This window comes from Aquarana catesbeiana, linkage group LG06 (genome assembly GCF_042186555.1).
Source record: "Aquarana catesbeiana isolate 2022-GZ linkage group LG06, ASM4218655v1, whole genome shotgun sequence".
In the NCBI taxonomy this organism is placed as follows: Eukaryota; Metazoa; Chordata; class Amphibia; order Anura; family Ranidae; genus Aquarana; species Aquarana catesbeiana.
In genome coordinates this window covers 284,282,850-284,306,401 of record NC_133329.1, presented here as the reverse complement: position 1 = coordinate 284,306,401, position 23,552 = coordinate 284,282,850, and the positions used below count along the sequence as shown (strand labels likewise).

At 42.1% G+C, this 23,552-nt stretch overlaps 1 pseudogene; it reads left to right on the top strand.

The window, feature by feature from the left end:
• The first annotated feature begins 2,397 nt into the window (after nt 1–2,397).
• LOC141148066 (posterior protein-like) lies at nt 2,398–3,988 on the top strand (annotated as a pseudogene).
• Nucleotides 3,989–23,552: the final 19,564 nt, after the last annotated feature.

The window sequence follows — 23,552 nt, the reverse complement described above, 5'->3', positions numbered from 1 at the left end:
CTTTTAAATGTGAGTTGATACTTTTCCTGTAATTTTAAATAAATAGTTCAAGCATATTGCGCTACGATCGTTTTTTATCCCTTATGCTCTCCAATGAGGAACATTGGAGTCCAAGTTTAGCCGGTGAGGAGTGTTACATAGGTGGAGTGGTTATCCCTTGAATAAACCAAAGGCGCATCTTTATTAAACATCTGGTGAGTGGCCAATCTGAATGGTGGAGGTTTTTCACTCAGTCACATATGATCACTGAAGGAACATAGGAGCACGCCAGTCACAATTAATTACCAAAGGACTTTTTTGGCAGCACGTTTGAAGGATTTTTTATGTACTGTATAATATATGGTTATTTTTTTGTTTGCTATAAGATTATGCATATGATTTTGTATTCTATTTTATGTAAGTGATTCCTTCGGATTAATAGGAAGAGAACAAGTGGTGGTTACTATAGGGGTAGCGCATTCACACACACTGAATCAGTATTTTTAGCCCATCTTAATGAAGGTTTTTTTTTTTAAAGCAGCAACCCTGACACATATGGTTAATGTAGAAGTGGTTTTTGCGCCGGTGACACACATACACTAAATCAGTGTCTCCTATAAGCAGTGCAGTTCCAGTTTCCACCAGCAGGTGTCTCCTAAAAGCCAGCAGGTCCAAGTAATCAGTTCCAAATGGTCTCATCTGCTAGCAGGACATTTAATGCTTCTCCCACTAGCACACGGCCCCTCAATGCTTTTTTTTCTGCTCTTGCCCTGTACTCTTGTTGCCGCCTGACTCTGCTGCCATTAATTCTTGACTTTGACCTTCCCCTTGACCTTGTTCCTGCCCTGCACCCAGTACCCTGCTGCCTTGCTCTCTGCTCCTCCAGTTTTTCCCTGCCTTGTGTGTATCTCATTTGTATATATTGTTAGTTTTGTTTTTGGTTGCTGGTTAGGCATTTTGTCATTTAGTTCTGTTTCTCATGCATTCTCATGTTTATTGTTTGCTTGTGTGTGATTATCTTTCACTCACTGTAAATAAATCTCACTTTAAAGATATACTGTACATACATTGTCTGGTCCCAGTTTTCTTTGTGTAGCTACATATATCTGGTCTCCCAGCTGCTGATTCCTAACATAACACTGATGCCCACTGACAAACAGTTACACCTGGGAACTGGGAGCCATTTGCTTTGAGTCAAGATGCTTTGAATGCAGGGTTTTTTTGTCACGTGCAATTTGCAGTAGAAGATGAAGATTTTTGTTGCTTAATTTGGTGGGACCTTAGATGAGGAACTATTGGGAAGCATTCTGACAGCACATGCTTTAGTTGATGAGGGCAGATTCCCACTTAGTGAAATACAACCTTTGGTTTGGGTCTTTTCTGAATATTTTTTCTTCCGTTTACCTCTCAGGACCATGATGTTTTCACTCCACCTCTTACTATGTTTCAGGCTGGATTTTTGGGATGGCTGCTGAAACATTGTACAAGTTCTTTTACCAGCAGTATTCAGCCTATTCACAACAAGTGTCGTTAGATTTTATTACTGCTGTGCACTCTTTAATTGAGCAAGGGAAAGACAAACTTACCTTAATTCTGCCTCTGCTACAAGCCTGATCAGAGATCCTATCCCCAGTATTATATGATTCCCACAAAGTCAGATCTGCTGCTAAACATCCAGAATCCCTCCCTTCATTATCCTTAACAACCTCTGCTGCTACTGAGTGCCTTTACCTCCTGTAGATCAGTTCCCTGCTATCAATAACCAAACTTTCTCTGCATATAATCCTTTCAAGTCTCCCCCTGTTGGAATATTAATTATTATATTGATTACTTCAATTGGCACCCCCAGAGAGCGTGTGAATTTTATTTTTACACAGGATCCACAAAAACCTAATGTATTTTTTTTTTGTCTTGAGTCCCTGTAAGCATAAATTCTCAAATACACCCAGAACTGAAAATCGTCTCTAGTATGGACAAATGTGCCTTGTGTCTTGTAGGCTGTAGAACTACAAGTCACTGTTAGGTTTAAACGGCTTTGTATCAGTTTTTTTGTTTATTTGTCTATGCATTGTAAGCAACTGTGGTAAAAACAGGTCAGGCGAGCTTCAGTGTAGACTAAGTTGCAAATTAGCATATCAATGGATATTTCCCAGAAAGCATGTAGCAATCCTAAAAGCCGCTTAGAGCCTACAGGACAGAAGTACTCAGATACAAGGCAGCCGATAATGCCACAGTAAGCGAGGTGAGTCTTTTCTATGGATATGCAAAAGTTTAATTGTTTTGAATGCTAGAAGAGCCATACATTTTTTTCGTGAGTTGTAAGAGCTAACGATAATTGAGTTTGGTTTATTACTCAGTGCAGTGTTGGAACATTAGTACAAATAGAATTGCGTATTGTGTGGGTTGTATGGTTGTGAAATGGAACTTGTGTATACATATGTTAAAAAGTACGCTTCTGCCAATTATCATTCATGTGCAGATGGACCTCTTAAAAGCCAGTGTAAGGTACTATTGTCTCAGTGTCAGCAACATAATAGCGGATTATTGGGTAAACAGCTAAAAAAGAAAGTTAAAAAAGCAAGGTTGGCAAATGAAATTGGAGTGTTTCTCAGAATTAAATTTATACCTGAGCAAATGGAGGGGAAGTGGGAAGCAGAGAGGAGACGTCTAGGGGATGACATCAAGAAAATCAGTGAAACCTTCTAAAGATTGCAACAGCCTTCAATAGTGAGATGGATGAATTGCGGACAAAAGCAGGCAGTTTGTCAGGAAGAAACAGTGAGCTACAAGAACAGCTTCAGAGGTGCAGCATGGACTGTGATATAAAGAGCAAACTTTTAGAGTCATTCGAATAAAGGTGTCAGAGATGGAAGAGTTGGTTATGTCTTTAGAAAGAAAATTAGCAAATGCACACTCCCAGCTTCTTACTAAAGAGCAATGTATAGTATCGCTCAATGAGCATGAAGGAACATGCCAATTGGCCAATATATGCATGGTCAATGAGGAGAAGGGCTGTAATGAAACACAGTCTGCTATTGCACCTATAGCTTCGAAGCAGAATAACAGTTTGATTAGAATCCAAGAGCGACTTACTTTGTGCCAGATTCTGGGTGAATTTAATGCCCTGGAATCACCAGTGAGTCTGTCCAATAAATTTGAGGCTCTAGTCTTTAAATTTCATTTGAGTAATGAGGATGCATGTTCTCTTCTGAAGGCATGGCTACCAGGACCTTTGGCAGGCCAGTTATCTGCACAGGTTAATGATAACTTAGCAGATGCAGAGGTGCGGAGGAAAGAGTTGTAGCGTATTGTGGACAGTCGTGATAATAGTATGAGTGATTTACAAAGAATGAAATTTAGGAGAGGAGATGACCCAATATTGTTCTGCAGTGAGTGTCTTGCATTGTATACGAAAGTGTTCAACTGTCCTGACTTATTGGAGGATGATATACGTTTCATATACTCAATGGCCAATAAGTGTTATGTAAGCTATCCCACTAGAATGGCTCTGAGGAATGCTAGATCCTACCAAAATTTTGTCAATATCCTGCAAGACTTCTGTCAAGAGTCCAGTGATATGGAATATGGGTCAAAGGCGGGTGTATCCATAATAAGCAGAGGTACAGGAAGGCAGAGAGAGTTCAGACATTCTAAATGGAATAGGTATGGACATAGATTTCGTAAAGCCCGTAACATTGCTAGCATGGAGCAGGAAACCCCAGAAATACAGGTATCTGCAATGAAAACCCCCACCCAGGACAGGAAAATCACAGCGCAAAGGCCTGATATGAAAGATAGCAGCCAGGACACATCACACAGGTCTGAAGAAGAGATAAGAAATGACAGTCCACATCCTAAAAACAGCCAGCAACAAGAATAGCGGAACATTACAATATTTGCCCCCTGGGCTAATCTACCATTCTGGCTTGTATGTAGTTGGACGCAAATTGCATTGCCATTTTTCCTGAGTAATACGGCAAAGTTTACCAATACTGCCTGCTCATTATAGGAAAATATGGCAAATGTTCCCCTACATTACAATTAATGGGAAAAGGCTTGGGGGACTTAAAAAGGTCAATTGTCATGATAATTGTGTGTAATCACCGTCTTTGTGTTCCTTTTTCAGAGACCTTTGAAGAATATAAAACTGGTTTGGATACTAATGTCTGTGTTTGTTTGCAGGTCCTTCAAAGGGAGAACAGTGGGCACATTTAGCAAAACAGGGGTTAGGTTATTGTAAATGCATAATCGATTATCATATGGTACCATGCGCTCATTAATTAGTAATTATTTGCAAACAATGAAAAAATAAGATAAACAATAGTCAGGCATTAATGGATTCAAGAGTTACAAGTGAAGTTACAAATGTTGTGCTGAGGTACAGATGTTTTGTTTTTTTTTTGTTTTTCCCATTAACTAATTGTCTTTCAGATGGAAATGAGCACTTACTCTTCTCAGGAGGAAAATCAATGGATGTCTTTAGTTAAAAGTTGAGTGTTTGTCATTGTTTTATGGTGGTTGTCTTGTCATGTTGTTTTTGTGTGATAATGGCCAGAATTTTAATTTCTTTTTGTTATTAATTTTTAATTTTTTTTATATATTTTTGGTATTTGTTTAGTCATCTATTTTATTTTTGTTTTGTTCAAGTGGAAAAATTATTGTTTAGTCCACCTGAAAGGGGGGTAATTGGCTATTCCATCAATTAGCAGCTGAATAGGTGGTCATAGGAATATGTCCTCCAGCTGAATACATTTTATTTATTTAAGACAAGAGTTATTGGTAGGAAGCCATTCTAGCCTCTGGAGTTATTTTTTTTCTCTTTGTTTTATGTTCATTCAGGTGGAAAGAGTTCCAAAAGGTTTAGCCTTTGTCCACCTGAAAGGGGAGTTAGTGCATAGATTTTAAAGATAGATAAATGCATTGTTTTTTTTTAGTGTTTGAATTGAGAATTTTTGAGAGTCAACATTGACGTTTGGTTTGTTTTAAATTTTGATCATACCATGGGGATCCATTTTAGATGGGTTCAGCCTAAAGAGGTCATGGTTGTTGTGATAGGTTGGTCAGAGTTGCAGAAACCAGGAATACTAAGTTCCTTGGTTCCAAGGAAGGAACTATAAGTAAACATAGTAAGCGAGAAGATATTATGGATAAGAATTGGATACTGCTCTTGTTTTTCACTTTGGAGATTGGAGAGGTCTCTGGAACATGGATGACAGATGTTCATCTGGTTGGCAGTTTGTCTGTGCCATACCACACCGCAAATTTGTTCTGATAAACATCAGGAGAGAAGGGACAAATGAAAAGATTCAGTTTAATACTTTGTTTTGCTTATGCACAATTTAGGGCTAATGCTGGATCTGAAGGACTGTGCCTATCAATAAGACTTGTGAAACATTTTTGCCGGAGTCTCTCCTGATGAATGCAAACGTGCTATTAATACATGCGCGATGGGTTGGAGGTTGGGGAAGGAATATATACATCCAATCTGTCAGAACCTGAAATGTAAAATATGTGTTTTTTTTTGTTGGAGGGAGGAATTGAAAGAAGAAAAGTTTTTTAATGTATGACATGTATTGACGTAACGGAAGTAACATGGTGCAGGTACCCAGGAGACTGGTGTCGATTGGCCAGACTAGAGGTTGGCCAGGTGACACATCAATGGGGTGAAAATTTCTTGTATGGGGGGGAATAGCCTGGTTGATGTCTCACCGGAGAGGTTGAAACCCTGCACAGGTAATGCCAGTGAATACACACAGGAGCATGCTCCGTTAGATAAAGGGAACAAAACGCTGGCTACCAGGGCTACCAGAAACCTGTTACCCTATATGTGCAGAGTATACACTGAATCAGGTGCGGTCATTGTACCAGTGACTTGCTCCCAGAGATGTGCAGACGCAGAATGAGGTTCATGCAGGGCGCGTATGTCTGAGGAGTAACAGGAAGAGGAGGGATGTATTCAGCACTATACTGGGGGAATAGGAGCTGGGATGGGTGTTGTTAATGGAGTGGACATCGGCCTCCTGAGGAACAAACTCGCAGCCATAGCTTCAGAGAATAAGCGGGGCTTTGTTACTCAGAGAGATTGGTGGCATCCTTGATAACATTCAACAAAGTCACATAAATACCCAGGGTAAAGTGGCCCCAGATTTTCTCAACCGTGTTGAGAGGTTGGTGGAGAGTGTGATGGTACAGGATAAATCCGGCAGGCGGAATTATCAACCAGCATTAAGCTGATTGTACAGTCTCTGTATGAGGGGCAGTGGCCTGATGAGTTAGCATCACCGCTCAGTAAGACTTTGCCAAAACACGTCGCTTACACTAATCCAAAGTGGTGGTCAAATGCCTGGATGGGCTGTGCTAGTTTTGATTGTGGTAGGTGTTATGCTGTACAGAAGTGCAGACTCGATCTGTATATTTGGTGGCATCAATGGGCTTACTGACTGGGGATTCTATCTTGTTGCATTTGAGGCTGTTGCCCACATATTATCAGAGAGAATGGTACCTGAAGGCAGGTTGATACTTTCCTTGGTCGGAAGCATGACCATGATGTCCTTTGTATGCCAAGTCAATACATGGTGGTGAACGAAAAATGTTGGGAAGATATTTCATTCTGTATTCGGGATGGAGATCATTGCTGGGAAGGAAGCACCTGGGTATTATTTGGGACATAGATGAGTTTGTTTCTTTGTCCTAAAGAATACCGATGTAACATTAGTCATGGAACTAGAGGGTTCCTTAAGAATAACCATAGGTAGAGGTGCATGGTATACCCTGGGCATGGTCTCTGAAATCCAGGCACAGGGATGGAATTGTGTGGGTTTTGTCATTGTTGCAGATTTATATGTGTTGTTAGACTTACTATTTATATAGAAGGATCGCCCAGTTATCTATGCAAGTTGAGGGACGAATTGACGGTAGGGTCTCTGCGTACAAGTTAGAGACTTTGCTGCCAAGTCAGAGCCCTGCAATACCACTGACATACCAAAAGTGCGGTAGGAGAGGCCATTAGGAGCAAGCCTGCGTAATCCCAACCTATCTACAGTGAGGAGTTATAGGAGGTTGGGAGCGGGATGCATAATTGGATGGGACACATATATGTATATGTTATGATAAGGGGTTGATTTATGTTATGGTATAGTGTGATAAAGGTGTATTTTAGGCCGATAATATAGGGAAAAGGCCCTCCTCAAGACTCTATATCTGAAAGCTGGTTAATATGCTGCTCTGAGTGTGCTGGTGAATGGTGAGTGAATGGACACTCCTTGCCTGTACTGCACCCCGTCCTGAAGATACCGGAAAGGAGAAGATACTGAAGATACAGATCGGTGACATGGAAGTTGTCGCTGAAGAGTGATGTTGGCAGGTCACCCAGTAACAAAGCGGCACGTGTGGGGAAGCGAAACACGGTAAGACCAGTATGGACTTTTCCATAGGAGCTGTTTCTGAAGCACATGTTGAAAACCACAACACAGTAATACAGTTAAGGACTGTTCCATAGGTTCTGGTTCAGAAACACAGGATGGGAAATGACACGCATTAAGACATGGACTGTTCAATGGGAGCCGTGTCTGAAGAAGGGTGGTATGCGCCCTTTAGGCGCAAAGCGGCATATGTTGGATAGCAACATGGTCTAGTGTCATATTTATTATCCAGAGTTTGAATTGGATCTGTCATAATCCGTTACATATCTGTTTCCTATTCCCAAAGATCACCCAGGCTAATCCTTGCAATTCCATGGTTTTAAAGGGGTTTCTTTCTGGTGGATACAACCAAGCATTTGCTTTCCTGGGGGCGGTCTGGAATGTCGTTTCTTAGCTCCGGACCGTCTATTGCTATAACGCAAACTTGAAAGGGGCCATGGCTGACAGGATGATTGATGATGGTGGGTGACAAAGATCAAAGGATCAACAGACACCTAAAGATTGACATGGACAATGCCAAAGTACAGAAGGACAGACAGTACTGTTGAGAAGGACTGCCCCATAAATACTGTGATTCGTCAAAACTCTAGATGGTATGGCATTGGGGTATAAAAGACTGAGCAAGGAAGAGAAATAGCCCCCTTCCCCTTTGGATCATGGCTTGGGACTATGCCTCAGTCTTCCAGATATCTTCCAGCTATCTCATAGCTGGAAGAAACAAAGCCTCGCAGAGAGCCTTGTGATAAGTATCCTTGATGTTCTTGTATTATATGTTCTGATTGTTGGTCTGTGTTTGTAATATCTTTCTCTAGTATTTCATGTTAGCTTCTTATTTCCTTGGGAAATAAATAAGACTTTATTACTTATAAATTGTGTGTTTGGTTTCATAGCTAACCTTGTATTATTGCGATATTAACAATAACATGTGCTCAGAGTTTAATAGACCAACTAATTATAGGGACTAGACAAACTAATACGCAGATATAATATTAATTATTATATCGATTAATTCATCCCCTGTAGTGCCGTTATCCAAAGCAACCTCTCAGATCTCTTCCTGTATTTCTGTTACTCTTCCCTCTATGCTTCCCAGTACTATTACTACTTTTCCATCAGCTGTACACTCTGGTCAGCACCATGCAATTACTTGCAGGACTGCAGTATCTAAACTAAAAAAGAAATTGAACTTTTATCCTGCCCATAAACCTCTGCATAAACCTCTAACCTCTAAACCATAAATCCATGTTGCCTGCTGATGGGGCCCAGTCCTCCTCCATGCTGCCTGCTGATGGGGTCCATTCCTCCTCCATGATGCCTGCTGATGGGGCCCGTTCCTTTTCCATGCTGCCTGCTGATGGGGTCCAGTCTTCCTCCATACTGCTGCTGCTCACTTGAATCTGATCAATGGCATCATAGATAGCAATACAAAATTGACAGTAGATGTATCCTTTCCTTTTTTTTAAGTGCTTCTGTTTTGTAAAGCCTTTAGTTCGGTGATATTAAACTCGTGGTTTTCTTTGTTAAAAAATAAAAAACATGTCTTACCTGCTCTGTGCAGTGGTTTTGCACCGAGCAACCCAGATCCTCCTCTTCTCGGGTCCCTTGCACTCCTGGCCCTCCCTCCTGCTGAGTGCTCCCACAGCAAACAGCTTGCTATGGGAGAAACTGAGCCAAGCTACTGCTCTGTGTGTTCATTCAGACACAGAGCCGCCCCCTCCCTCTATTCATTGGCTCACTGACTTTGATTGACTCAGTCAATCAGGAGGGAGAGTCCCAGACATCTGACACTCTATTGCAAAATAGCTGGATCAAGATGGAGCTCAGGTAAGTGTCACAGACCTAGCCGGGACAGAGGCTGTTGGAGAGGACTGTATGCAAGCCTGTTGCCTTTTGATTATGGGCCCTAGATTTTCAATAGATTAATTCTGTTGGGACACATCCTGTGAGGAGATGCTGGTGTCATCAACCTGTGTTTATGTTAATTGAATGAGCTAATGACATTGTCCTCTATACAATGTAGGAGACGGGACGACTGCATTGTGTTGATATAACTGTGTGAAACTCGGTGCCCACAAGTCTGGGCAAAAGGTCATGTCTCAGTCACCTAGGCTGTATAAAGGATTAGATAATTAGCTCATGTTAATTAGGTTATGTTTGTATTGTTAGAGTAATCTTCTCCTGTCTATATAAGACTGTATTCTGGTTCTGAATAAAGTGAGTTCTTGGTAGCAACAAGTAAGTGTCGCCTTGTTTGTGCTCAGAGAGGTTGGGATATCTGTATACAGACTGGGAGGAAGTGGTATATGACGGAAGCACTCAAGCGGAGTGTGGGACGTTCCGTGACATTGGTGGCAAGCAGCGGGAAAGCTTTCTGTAGTCTGGGAAATCTAAACCTCCACCTGGATCCAAGATCAGGATAGCAGACTTCAGTCACCCCAGCGGAGATATGGACCTGGCATCAGAATTCCCGGGGCTGCTGCGAATCATCCTTTCAACATACACCAGGACTGTGTCTGAGGATGAATACCTGGAGCTTAGGCAGCAAATTCGGGTGGAGCTCTGGATTGCAGCCCTCCGTCTCGCTGGTATAAAACAGGGCAAGTGCTTTCCAACCCAAGAGCAACGGGCCAGTGACCAACGGGCATTGCGGATGGCATTCCTGGGAGAGCAGCCCCAGGAGCGATGGGTGACTGAGTTGGACAGGTTGGTCCAGCAGGAGATAGAGCTGGACAATCATTATCGGGCTCTGCAATGGCACGCAGAGGAGGGATATTTAGGGGAGATGACAGAATGCTCTCCGGAGGGATATGACTTTGGAGGCCCTGGATTGCTGTGGGAGAACCTTACAGATCTTTTTATGTTTGGCGATGAAGGGGAACCTGACCTTGAGGACCTGAGAGAATATAGAGAGTCTATACTCGGTCTTTCAGGGGTCTCAGAGCTCAAACCTGATCTGGACCATTTGCTAAGGAAGGAACAGCATCTGGAAAGGGCATACAGGAAACTGCTAGAACAAGTTCAGCAGCATGCCAGAGAATCGGCAGTGGAAAATCTGGAGATTGCCGTCCCCAAACCTGAAGTGCTGACAACAGGGCAGAGCTCTGCTAACCTCTGCCCAGAAATGATAGCATCTTCTGGGTTCCATGGACAGGAGATGGTGACCTCTATCCCCAGACATCAGTTGCAGAGACATGGGATTTGATAGACTTTTCTGCTGAGGAAGAACAACCTGATGAGCCTCCAGCAGAAGAGCTGCTATCAGGGCCAAAGTTCACTGTGTTCTGCCCAGCACCAACAGTGGCTTCAGCCTTCCAGAGAGGAGGTAGTCGGCCTTTCTCCCACAACACTGACAGGGACATGTGATTTTCTGCCAGCAGCATCTATGGAGTTAAAACAAACTTCTCCAGCTGAAGATCTGGTAACTGAACAGAGGGTCCAAGACCTCTGTCCCACACTTTTACTAATTCCAGAGACTGGGGATTTAATAGACGTTTCTGTAGAGGAGGAACCACCTGGCAAACCCCCAGCAGAAGTGCTGGCAACCGGACAGAGGGTCCAAGACCTCTGCCCCACACCTGCAGCAATTGTGGAGGCTCAGGCTGAGAAGATGGCAATCACTTCCCAGCAGCAGATACAGGGGGAGAAGGGAGAGGAGGTGTGTGTTGTCCCTCCCCAACAGTTGGCCAGGGTGGAGGAAGTGGGCTTTCCTCCCCAGCAAAGATCCGTGTACCTGGGAGACAGTACCATCGACATGTCGTCCCAGCAGCCAGATGAGGGAATGGAAAAGGAAGCAGCTGGCTCACCTCCCCAATGGCAGCTACACAGTTTGGGAGTGGAGGAAGCCAGCCTCCTGCCCCAACAGTTAGCCGGAGCAGAGGATGCGGAGTCCCCAGCAGAAGTGCTGGCAACAGGGCAGAGTGTTACCAACCTCTGCCCAGCACCGGCAACAACTACAGAGTTCCAGGGAGGCGGGGCAGTCGGCCTCCCTCTCCAACAGTTAGCCGGAACAGATGGTGTGGGGTTTCCAGCAGAAGGGCTGGCAACAGGGCCGAGGACTGCTGGACTCTGCCCTCAACTAACAGAGGATGGATTTCCTGTGAAGGTGGATGGGACTTCAGTCTCCACCTGTATACCCCAGGGATGCTGGGCAGTGGGCCCCGATCCCCAACAGCATGACAGAGTGAGCCCAGACACCCTGTCTTCTCTCCAGCGGCAGAAAGGATTCCAGGGAGAAGGGCCAGTCCAGGCCTCTCCCCAGCGGCAGATATGTTCTCTGAGAGAGGCAGAGGTTGGCTGGGTGAGTAATACTCTGTTTGGAACAATTTGTTTGGGGTACTGTGTGGGTACAGGCAGTAGAGGACTGGAACTATGGACTAACTTCGGAGTCAACCCGTCTGGGGTCTCCTCCTGTGTTAGTCTCCTGCCAAAAGGGGAGAAATGTCACAGACCTAGCCGGGACAGAGGCTGTTGGAGAGGACTGTATGCAAGCCTGTTGCCTTTTGATTATGGGCCCTGGATTTTCAATGGATTCATTCTGTTGGGACACATCCTGTGAGGAGATGCTGGTGTCATCAACCTGTGTTTATGTTAATTGAATGAGCTAATGACATTGTCCTCTATACAATGTAGGAGACGGGACGACTGCATTGTGTTGATATAACTGTGTGAAACTCAGTGCCTACAAGTCTGGGCGAAAGGTCATGTCTCAGTCACCTAGGCTGTATAAAGGATTAGATAATTAGCTCATGTTAATTAGGTTACGTTTGTATTGTTAGAGTAATCTTCTCCTGTCTATATACAGTAAGACTGTATTCTGGTTCTGAATAAAGTGAGTTCTTGGTAGCAACAAGTAAGTGTCGCCTTGTTTGTGCTCAGAGAGGTTGGGATATCTGTATACAGACTGGGAGGAAGTGGTATATGACGGAAGCACTCAAGCGGAGTGTGGGACGTTCCGTGACAGTAAGTATTAGGGGGGCTGCTGCACACAGAAGGTTTTTTATCGTAATGCATAGAATGCATTACGATAAAAAAGCACAGTTCCAATATTTACAGAAGCACAGAGGGTAAACACAATGTAATCATCAGCAGAATACTGTACACCTAAGAAGCAAGTTATTTAAAAGATAACAGCTAATAGGTTATAGAAATATACCAGTTGTGAATTAAAGAGCAATTGCAGGTACCTTTGGGCTTCTGAAGATTTTATCTCCTGTTTTAACTGGTTTAACCCATTTAACCTTTAGTGTGAAAGAATTCAGCAAAATGAAAGAATGCCATGGTTAAACAATATCAGCCCTCTAAAAAATGCATGTTAAATGGTTTTGTGAGATATTTCAAGACTATTTAATTGACAACACTTACAGCTTGTCCTGCAGCCTGTCGAAATGAATACTTTTTAACTGCATAATAAGGATACAGATTAGAGATACCATGGAAACTACAACAAAGGAATTAAAGAAAAAACAGAATAGTCCAATTAACCCAATGGCATTTGCTATGCAAAATGTTGTTAAATCACCTTTAATATCCTCAGAAATGAGCTTTACCAACAATATTAATACAAATCATTATATTGATTTTTTTTTTTTTGTCTGGTATAAAAATTCTTGTTGTTAAAATTGCTTTCCAATGCGAATACTAACAATGACTTTAATACCCTAGATACTTATAAGCACAAGTGAAAACCAGCATTACACATTTGACTTTATAACACTGATATAGAAATAAATGTAATTTGTATTACGTAAGCAGAACATTTCACTTTCAAGACATAGGGGGTTATTTACTAAAGGCAAATCCACTTTGCACTGCAAGTGCGCTTGAAAGTGCACTGAAAGTGCACTTGGAGGTGCAGTCGCTGTAGATCTGAGGGGGACATGCAAGGAAAATAAAAAACATCATTATAGCTTGCACATGATTGGATGATAAAATCAGCAGAGCTTCCCCTCATTTCAGATCTTCCCTCAGATCTACAGTTGTAGTGCAAAGTGGATTTGCCTTTAGTAAATCAACCCCATTGTTTCTGTGACAGACCTAGCCAGAACAGAGGCTGTTGGAGAGGACTGTATGCAAGCCTGTTGCCTTTTGATTATGGGCCCTGGATTTTCAATGGAACAATACTCTTTGTGAGGTGAATGAGAAATCCAGGCTGAACTGTACTAATCCGACTCAGTTGTGTATATATGTATATATTGTATGGGGACTCCTTACTGTAGATTTGTGTCCCTGAAGAGGGAGGGGGGATTCCTCCAGCAGCCCCCTGCTGATAAGACTGATTCATTCTGTTGGGACACATCCTGTGAGGAGATGCTGGTGTCATCAACCTGTGTTTATGTTAATTGAGAGAGCTGATCACATTAGCCACCAGCACTGGCTAGGAGACGAATGGTCCAGGCTGAGGAGGGGGTAGATTGTTGTTTGTATTGTTAATTGTAATTAGCTCCAGCTATTGTGTTTATATTAATGTGTGAAGCTCGGTGCCCACAAGTCTGTCATCTGGTCTGGGTATATTTTGTAATAAATTAGCTCATGTTAATTAGGTTAGCTTTGAGTCATCCCTGCTGTATAAATGTCTGTGAGATCTCAAATAAAAAGTTAGTTCTGATGTACTCCAAGACTGGTGTTGTCTAGTTCTTGGGGTTCCTATAGCCAGATCCATTGGACTCGTGTTCCAGAACTTAGGAAGCGGTATATGACGGAAGCACTCAAGCGGAGTGTGGGACGTTCCGTGACAGTTTCACAAAATAACTCATTCTACTTTATTGTATTTCAATTCCGTTGCATTCCTTTACAGATTTGTAGTCTGCTGTGATCTAAAGCTTTGTTAAAGTTGGTTAACTAGAAGTTAAGAGAGTGAAGACACTGTTTACTAGGGTTAAAATGTAGAGTATTTAAACAAATCTGCCACATGTGAAGCAAGATCCCAGCATTGTAGAAAAGACTAGGCTAAAAATGTATTTCATGTGTTACATTTATGTCAGGTAATCAGTGGTAGCTAGGGATGAGCCGAACACCCCCCTGTTCGGTTCGCACCAGAACATGCGAACAGGAAAAAAGTTTGTTCGAACATGCGAACACCGTTAAAGTCTATGGGACACGAACATGAATAATCAAAAGTGCTAATTTTCAAGGCTTATATGCAAGTTATTGTCATAAAAAGTGTTTGGGGACCTGGGTCCTGCCCCAGGGGACATGGATCAATGCAAAAAAAAGTTTTAAAAACGGCCGTTTTTTCAGGAGCAGTGATTTTAATAATGCTTAAAGTCAAACAATAAAAGTGTAATATCCCTTTAAATTTCGTACCTGGGGGGTGTCTATAGTGTGCCTGTAAAGGGGCGCATGTTTCCTGTGTTTAGAACAGTCTGACAGCAAAATGACATTTTGAAGGAAAAAACTCATTTAAAACTACCCGCGGCTATTGCATTGCCGACAATACACATAGAAGTTCATTGATAAAAACGGCATGGGAATTCCCCAAAGGGGAACCCCGGCCAAAATTTTAAAAAAAAAATGACGTGGGGTTCCCCCTAAATTCCATACCAGACCCTTCAGGTCTGGTATGGATTTTAAGGGGAACCCCGCGCCAAAAAAAAAAAAAACGGCGTGGGGTCCCCCCAAAAATCCATACCAGACCCTTATCCGAGCACGCAACCTGGCAGGCCGCAGGAAAAGAGGGGGGGACGAGAGTGCGGCCCCCCCTCCCTCCTGAACCGTACCAGGCCACATGCCCTCAACATTGGGAGGGTGCTTTGGGGTAGCCCCCCAAAACACCTTGTCCCCATGTTGATGAGGACAAGGGCCTCATTCCCACAACCCTGGCCGGTGGTTGTGGGGGTCTGCGGGCGGGGGGCTTATCGGAATCTGGAAGCCCCCTTTAACAAGGTGACCCCCAGATCCCGGCCCCCCCCTGTGTGAAATGGTAAGGGGGTACATAAGTACCCCTACCATTTCACGAAAAAAGTGTCAAAAATGTTAAAAATGACAAGAGACAGTTTTTGACAATTCCTTTATTTAAATGCTTCTTCTTTCTTCTATCTTCCTTCATCTTCTGGTTCTTCTGGCTCTTCTGGTTCTTCCTCCGGCGTTCTCGTCCAGCATCTCCTCCGCGGCGTCTTCTGTCTTCTTCTCCTCGGGCCGCTCCGCACCCATGGCATGGGGGGGAGGCTCCCGCTCTTCTCTTCTTCTTTTCTTCTTTTCTTCTTTTCTTCTCTTCTTCTCTTCTTCTTCATTTTCTTCTCCGGGCCGCTCCGCAATCCATGCTGGCATGGAGGGAGGCTCCCGCTGTGTGACGGCGCTCCTCGTCTGACAGTTCTTAAATAACGGGGGGGCGGGGCCACCCGGTGACCCCGCCCCCCTCTGACGCACGGTGACTTGACGGGACTTCCCTGTGACGTCACGGGGAATGCCACAGGGAAGTCCCGTCAAGTCACCGTGCGTCAGAGGGGGGCGGGGTCACCGGGTGGCCCCGCCCCCCCGTTATTTAAGAACTGTCAGACGAGGAGCGCCGTCACACAGCGGGAGCCTCCCTCCATGCCAGCATGGATTGCGGAGCGGCCCGGAGAAGAAAATGAAGAAGAAGAGAAGAAGAGAAGAAAAGAAGAAAAGAAGAAAAGAAGAAGAGAAGAAGAGAAGAGCGGGAGCCTCCCTCCCATGCCATGGGTGCGGAGCGGCCCGAGGAGAAGAAGACAGAAGACGCCGCGGAGGAGATGCTGGACGAGAACGCCGGAGGAAGAACCAGAAGAACCAGAAGAGCCAGAAGAACCAGAAGATGAAGGAAGATAGAAGAAAGAAGAAGCATTTAAATAAAGGAATTGTCAAAAACTGTCTCTTGTCATTTTTAACATTTTTGACACTTTTTTCGTGAAATGGTAGGGGTACTTATGTACCCCCTTACCATTTCACACAGGGGGGGGGCCGGGATCTGGGGGTCACCTTGTTAAAGGGGGCTTCCAGATTCCGATAAGCCCCCCGCCCGCAGACCCCCACAACCACCGGCCAGGGTTGTGGGGATGAGGCCCTTGTCCTCATCAACATGGGGACAAGGTGTTTTGGGGGGCTACCCCAAAGCACCCTCCCAATGTTGAGGGCATGTGGCCTGGTACGGTTCAGGAGGGAGGGGGGGCCGCACTCTTGTCCCCCCCTCTTTTCCTGCGGCCTGCCAGGTTGCGTGCTCGGATAAGGGTCTGGTATGGATTTTTGGGGGGACCCCACGCCGTTTTTTTTTTTTTTTTTGGCGCGGGGTTCCCCTTAAAATCCATACCAGACCTGAAGGGTCTGGTATGGAATTTAGGGGGAACCCCACGTCATTTTTTTTTTTTAATTTTGGCCGGGGTTCCCCTTAATATCCATACCAGACCTGAAGGGCCTGGTATGGAATTTAGGGGGACCCCCACGTCATTTTTTTTTTTAATTTTGATTCGGGGTTCCCCTTTGGGGAATTCCCATGCCGTTTTTATCAATGAACTTCTATGTGTATTGTCGGCAATGCAATAGCCGCGGGTAGTTTTAAATGAGTTTTTTCCTTCAAAATGTCATTTTGCTGTCAGACTGTTCTAAACACAGGAAACATGCGCCCCTTTACAGGCACACTATAGACACCCCCCAGGTACGAAATTTAAAGGGATATTACACTTTTATTGATTGACTTTAAGTATTATTAAAATCACTGCTCCTGAAAAAACGGCCGTTTTTAAAACTTTTTTTTGCATTGATCCATGTCCCCTGGGGCAGGACCCAGGTCCCCAAACACTTTTTATGACAATAACTTGCATATTAGCCTTTAAAATTAGCACTTTTGATTTCTCCCATAGACTTTTAAAGGGTGTTCCGCGGCATTCGAATTTGCCGCGAACACCCCAAATTGTTCGCTGTTCGGTGAACTTGCGAACAGCCAATGTTCGAGTCGAACATGAGTTCGACTCGAACTCCAAGCTCATCCCTAGTGGTAGCCAAAAATTGCAAGCATGATTACCATGGTAAATCATTATTGCATAAAAACATGTTACTTTGCTTATTATTCCATGTTCTATTCTCTACATTTACAGGTTATAGACACTCTTTAAAAGGCAAATTATAATGGTTTTTCGGTCAATTCTATCTTTTCTGTTTTTGTTAATGTTGTATGTTTATAACTGATATAACGGGTGCTCACCCACAAATAAATATCTACACTAATCCACGACTGATAAAAAGGCACTCACAGGTCTTGCAACAGAAATAAAGTATTCAGAGTACTCCGTTTGGGCTAGCTAATGAGATAACACAGCCTTCTGGAAAGAAATGACCTATCAATTTCTGTGAATAACAGGCTTCCCTCACAATTATTGAAAGTTGAAATATCTGAATACTTAAAAAGCAAAATAGCTAGTAGGGACGAGTGAAATGTTTTTCATTTTTGGAGAAAAATTGTAAATTTTGGTGAAATGCATTGGATTTAATGGACAAAAAGAAAGTAAGATGACCTGTCATGTAACTGAAACAGCCAATAAATGTTGGGCCTGTAAAACATAAATACCTAATTCTGGTGCCATCATGCTGCTGAACACAGTTTTACTGAAAACGAATCGCCTGTTCGAAATCCTAACAAGGCTCTTCACACAAATGGCAGCAACTGCAGTAGCTCTGATCGGGCTTATAATGGTTCTGCGTATTCAGAAAAAAGAAATCACAGTGCCAAATTTAACAGGCTGTATAATTCCTTATGATGGCGGGTTAATGGAGCTGTAACAGTAAACCAGTGGAACCTGGGTTAGATGAGACCTTGGTGTGCTGTTTTTCACACAGTTTGCGGGCCCCTTGTAAGAACTAGACATAGGATTGAGCTTAAATTCACACTGACTTGCAGTAAAAAGCAGGACAAATTGATATACATTTCCATCCATTTTATGCACGTTTTAACATGTTGATCTGCCTTTTAGCACACATGCATGCCTTGGCCTTTTGCATATTTTAAGATTACTGTTTTGTTAGTCTTCAACATAATAAAGAAAGACAGAAGATATGGACAATATGATTGTACTCCACTTTAAAGTATCACTAAATGAACAAGCTTTTGCATGGTTTATATTTTAAGTGGATATAAACCCTCCATACACACAGTGAAGTGAACAGCCTCAGATGATACACAGGGATGAAACAAATCTCCCTACATAAGTTTTACATCCATATCTGCTGTCTTTACATTTATATATGGTTTATAAAGTTCAGATCGTGTTAGGAAATGTTCTCTTCCTGTTTAACACAGTGTGATATCTGGGCATACAGCCAAGATAGCTAAAATTTCCGATTGGAGGAAAGGCACACACCCCCTCTCCCCATAGGCAGAGACTCTCAGAGGTGTTTTGTAACAGGGCCAACTGCCTGCTAATCTATTTATAGCAACCCCCCCCCCCCCCACACACACACACACACACAAATTTCAGGCTGCTTTTATTTGATGTGGCTGAGAATTTGTCAGGAGTTATCAGGCTGATAACAGAGGAACAGGTCAGGAGAGAGCTACAGGACTTAGGTCTTTGAAGAGAGATAAGAAAACACTGCAGATATAGGTGCCCAGTTCAAATTTCATGAACTGGGTTTACATCCACTTTAAAGAAAATATTCTGTTATCTCAGTGGTGTGAAATGGCTTTAAAAGCTCTTTGTGTCTCATTGTCTGAGCTGCATAAGCTCAGTGTTGAAATGATTGGAGATCTCTGTACACTTCCAAAAAAGCTACATGCAGTGTTTGGATAGATATCCTTGTTCATGTTCATGCTGAGCTGATGAAGCACATGAGTCATATAGCAGATGACCATGGTAAACCACCACAAGTACATCAAAAGTTTGCCTTAGCTAGACTTAAAAAAAGTTGTACTTTCTATAAAAGACAATTTATTCTTTTGTATAAAAAAATCAGATGTATAAAAATCCGCCCACTCATACACCCAAAAACGCTGCGCTGATGGCAAAAACCTAAATCTGAGCTGCTGCTTAAATGATAAGTATACAGTAAAAAATTGATTCACCACAAACTCGCTCCTAGTGAACTCAAAATAGCAGCGCTAAAGGTGATCCCTAATCAAATAATGAGGTGTAGTGAAGAGTGATAAGCTGATGTATCAACCTGTGCAATGATTACATCACGTCCTCATCCTTCATCATTAATGTGCATACAATGACATACTCAAAAAAATCACAAACGAATGGTGCATATAAACCAATTAAGTGAATAACGTATCTGTGCACATACAAATATAATGTGAAAATTATAACTGAGAGCCAATGTGAATTAACTCGCAAAAAAATTATTATATCTATAAAGTGTGTCCACAAACAATCCAAAAGTAAAATAGTCCAAAACAAAATCCGTGACGTGTTTGTAGTGCAAATCTTCTACTTAAATGAATCTTCCACCGCACCTCTGTGACTGTGAATCCACTCCCCTTAGGTGAATGCACTCACCAGCTCCTTTTGCCCACACTCTCGTGTCAGGGCCAACAAGCTTTTATCCCACACTCACAAGGGATAAGATTGGTCTTCAGTGGTAAACCTGTACACCTTTACTTCTCCAAAGTGTAATGCCCAAGAGCTCTCTCCTATCCGGGCAGACGCACACCTCGCCTCCATGTGCTTCCCATGGACAATACTACAGCACAGCTGGCTTTAGACCATGTGACCGACCACCACCAATCAGCTCCTGCGTGTCACGCAGGAGCTGATTGGTGGTGGTCGGTCACATGGTCTAAAGCCAGCTGTGCTGTAGTATTGTCCATGGGAAGCACATGGAGGCGAGGTGTGCGTCTGCCCGGATAGGAGAGAGCTCTTGGGCATTACACTTTGGAGAAGTAAAGGTGTACAGGTTTACCACTGAAGACCAATCTTATCCCTTGTGAGTGTGGGATAAAAGCTTGTTGGCCCTGACACGAGAGTGTGGGCAAAAGGAGCTGGTGAGTGCATTCACCTAAGGGGAGTGGATTCACAGTCACAGAGGTGCGGTGGAAGATTCATTTAAGTAGAAGATTTGCACTACAAACACGTCACGGATTTTGTTTTGGACTATTTTACTTTTGGATTGTTTGTGGACACACTTTATAGATATAATAATTTTTTTGCGAGTTAATTCACATTGGCTCTCAGTTATAATTTTCACATTATATTTGTATGTGCACAGATACGTTATTCACTTAATTGGTTTATATGCACCATTCGTTTGTGATTTTTTTGAGTATGTCATTGTATGCACATTAATGATGAAGGATGAGGACGTGATGTAATCATTGCACAGGTTGATACATCAGCTTATCACTCTTCACTACACCTCATTATTTGATTAGGGATCACCTTTAGCGCTGTAATTTATTCTTTTGCTTGATTGTCTGAAAAAAAGTAAGCTCAGATTCTCAGGTTTAGAAAACCAAACACTCAAATTTTCAGTAGCTAAATATAAATGCATTAAGGTGATGGATGACCTTCAGTTGCTCTCTATAAACAGAGCTAGACAGACCTTTGACATGCACAGTGCCTTCTCTTTTGTAACAATTCATATACATATCATAGTCATCGGAATTCATATTTATTAAATGTTTTTTGCTATACAGACAGTAAAAGTTATTCTGGTTGCGTTATCTCTTGAGATGAGTGAATCAATTCATCTTAACCAATATTCAAATCTGATTAAGGATGATTATCTGAAAGTAGGTATTTTGTAAGACCTTGACAATCTCCACTATAAGCTTTGCACTGTTTTTAACTCCACATGTGTATGTCAGGATGTTTGGGGACCCGCCCCCCCCCATGATCTTTAGAATCCCTAAATTCCTTCCAAACATTATTTTCTCACCCTTGGACTGAGGAAATCAAGAGGAGTGAGTTGGTTTGGCACACCATCCCATATAAAAGTATTGAGATGACAGATTGAGGTTGATTTACTAAAACTTGAGAGTGCAAAATCTGGTGCAGCTCTACACAGAAACCAATCTGCTTCCTTTTTTTTTTTTGTCAAAGCTTAATTGAACAAGCTGAAGTCTTAAGCTGATTGGCTACCGTGTACAGTTGCACCATATACAGGTGCACTCTCTAGTTTAGTAAATTAACAGCGTTTTGCCCTTACATTTGTCAGGAGAATGTTCTGTTTTGGAATTTCTGCTACCCAACGCTTACAGCACTGGACCACGGTGCCACAGGGTACAGTCCGTTGCCACTTGTCAGTCAGTCATGTAGGGATGTGTCCCTTAAACATTGGCTTCAGTTTGTCCTTTGCTATAACTTAATTTAGAGTGCCTCTTTAACATTTGCTTTTAGCTGAACAGTCTCATATCCAGCAACACTGTTATCATAGAAAAGTTCATTATTAACAAAGGGATTACATAGTTTCCATCTTGTCAGTTCTTCCACAGATGTTTCTGGAGTGTCTAGTGCCCTACACTGTCAGGTGTCAGAGTGATTAATACTAATTAATACACTCAGTATTTTAAATATTCTACTAGGAGAACAAAAATTAGTTGAATATGTAGCAAAGTGAATTTTATATTACTTGCTCACTTGAGGATCTTTTGGTGAATAGGGTGTGCATGTGCAAAAATGTCATATATAAAGACAGAAGTAGGAGATTATAGACTGTTCCTGCATAGCTTTTGGTACCCTGTGTGCCCTATAATTATAAATTACTTTTTTCTAATACAATTTTTTTTTAGATATGTATTCTATTTTTACACAACCATTGTGCTTTTTACATCAAACCCCAGATAGTTCATATTTTTGGAAATGGAATAATCCCCCTATCATATATTTATTGAGAGAGATAGAGATGGGAAATCCAGAGACAACTGTATGAGAGTATCCTTTTCATTTTCTGCTGCATTTCCTGGAAAGGAAGTAGAGGTAAATCTAAAGGAAACATGAACAGCAAAAGAAAGAAACAGGAGTTTAAACCCTTCCCTACTCTATCTGAAAAAGAGGGTATTAGTTGTGCATACACTTTAAGAATTTGGGTAGCGACCATTTGTGAGTTGGAATATTACAGTATCTTGATGTATACCATGTTTTATTTAAAAAAGAAAAATCCTTTGTTGTAGGTTTGATAATACTGTTAGGAAGAAAAATAATACTTGTGTGCCAAATTTTTCTGAGCTTGCAAAAATGGAATTCCCAATGCTTTTTAGGTCTATTGAAAATGTATTTCCCCATGCCTTAGATTGCATCTCAAGTTTGTTCTTCATTAAAAAAGTATTCAAGCAGTGTGCCTTGTTAAGTCACAATATTCTTGATACCCAGGAGGTTGTGATTTAAAATAAATTGCAGTTTCAAACATCTATTTGCCCTCTATTATAGGACTATAATTTACAGTTTAGTAGTCTTCAAGTCTTTTTGGAAACAGAAATCTGACTCTTGCACGTAATGTAGCAGTATAATGGCTTTGACATAAATGAACTGTTGTAGAACACTGCTTGTAGTATAGTCTTATATATTAAACATCTAAGAACCACCACTTTTGTACACTTTGTAATCTGAACATTTTTTTGTACAGAGGCAGCATGGCAATATTTCATTTTAAATGGCTTTTTTCTATTGGTTTACTGTTGTTTGTTGTAGGATGATAAATACTGTTTCATTTGAAAAAAAAAATCATTTTCCTGTCCAATGTCTTTTAGCACAAGTAAAGTAGGCTCAATCCAGCAGCTATATTTTTCAGGTGGCTTTCAGATGCAATGATAACAAAAATGTATCTTGGTAAACAAACTCCCATCAACAGCAGGGCATGCTACATCTAAGACCTAATAGGAATAGATACTTTTCTCTTACCAAACTGAATGTTTACTGAGCTTAGTCAGTAACATAAATCTGTGTTCACATTCATCAAACAATTACATGTAAACTGTTTTTTCAATTTCCCTCCCACATGATTGGGTATTCGAAGTAAACACAGGTCCACCCTATTACCACAACTACAATGCAGTGCACATGGTATGTTGCGCTAAAAGTAAAATGTAGGTCCAGTTTTAGGCCAAAATCAATGGGTTGCCCTCACGTAATGCTAATTAGCAGGAAACATACTGTACATTACCAAACTGCAGTATGAAGCATGTACCTCCATGAAATGCAAAGATCTGAAGAGGCCCCCAATTAATCCACCCCAATGTGTATGTATTCAAAGAGACTAGCAGAAGCTTATACA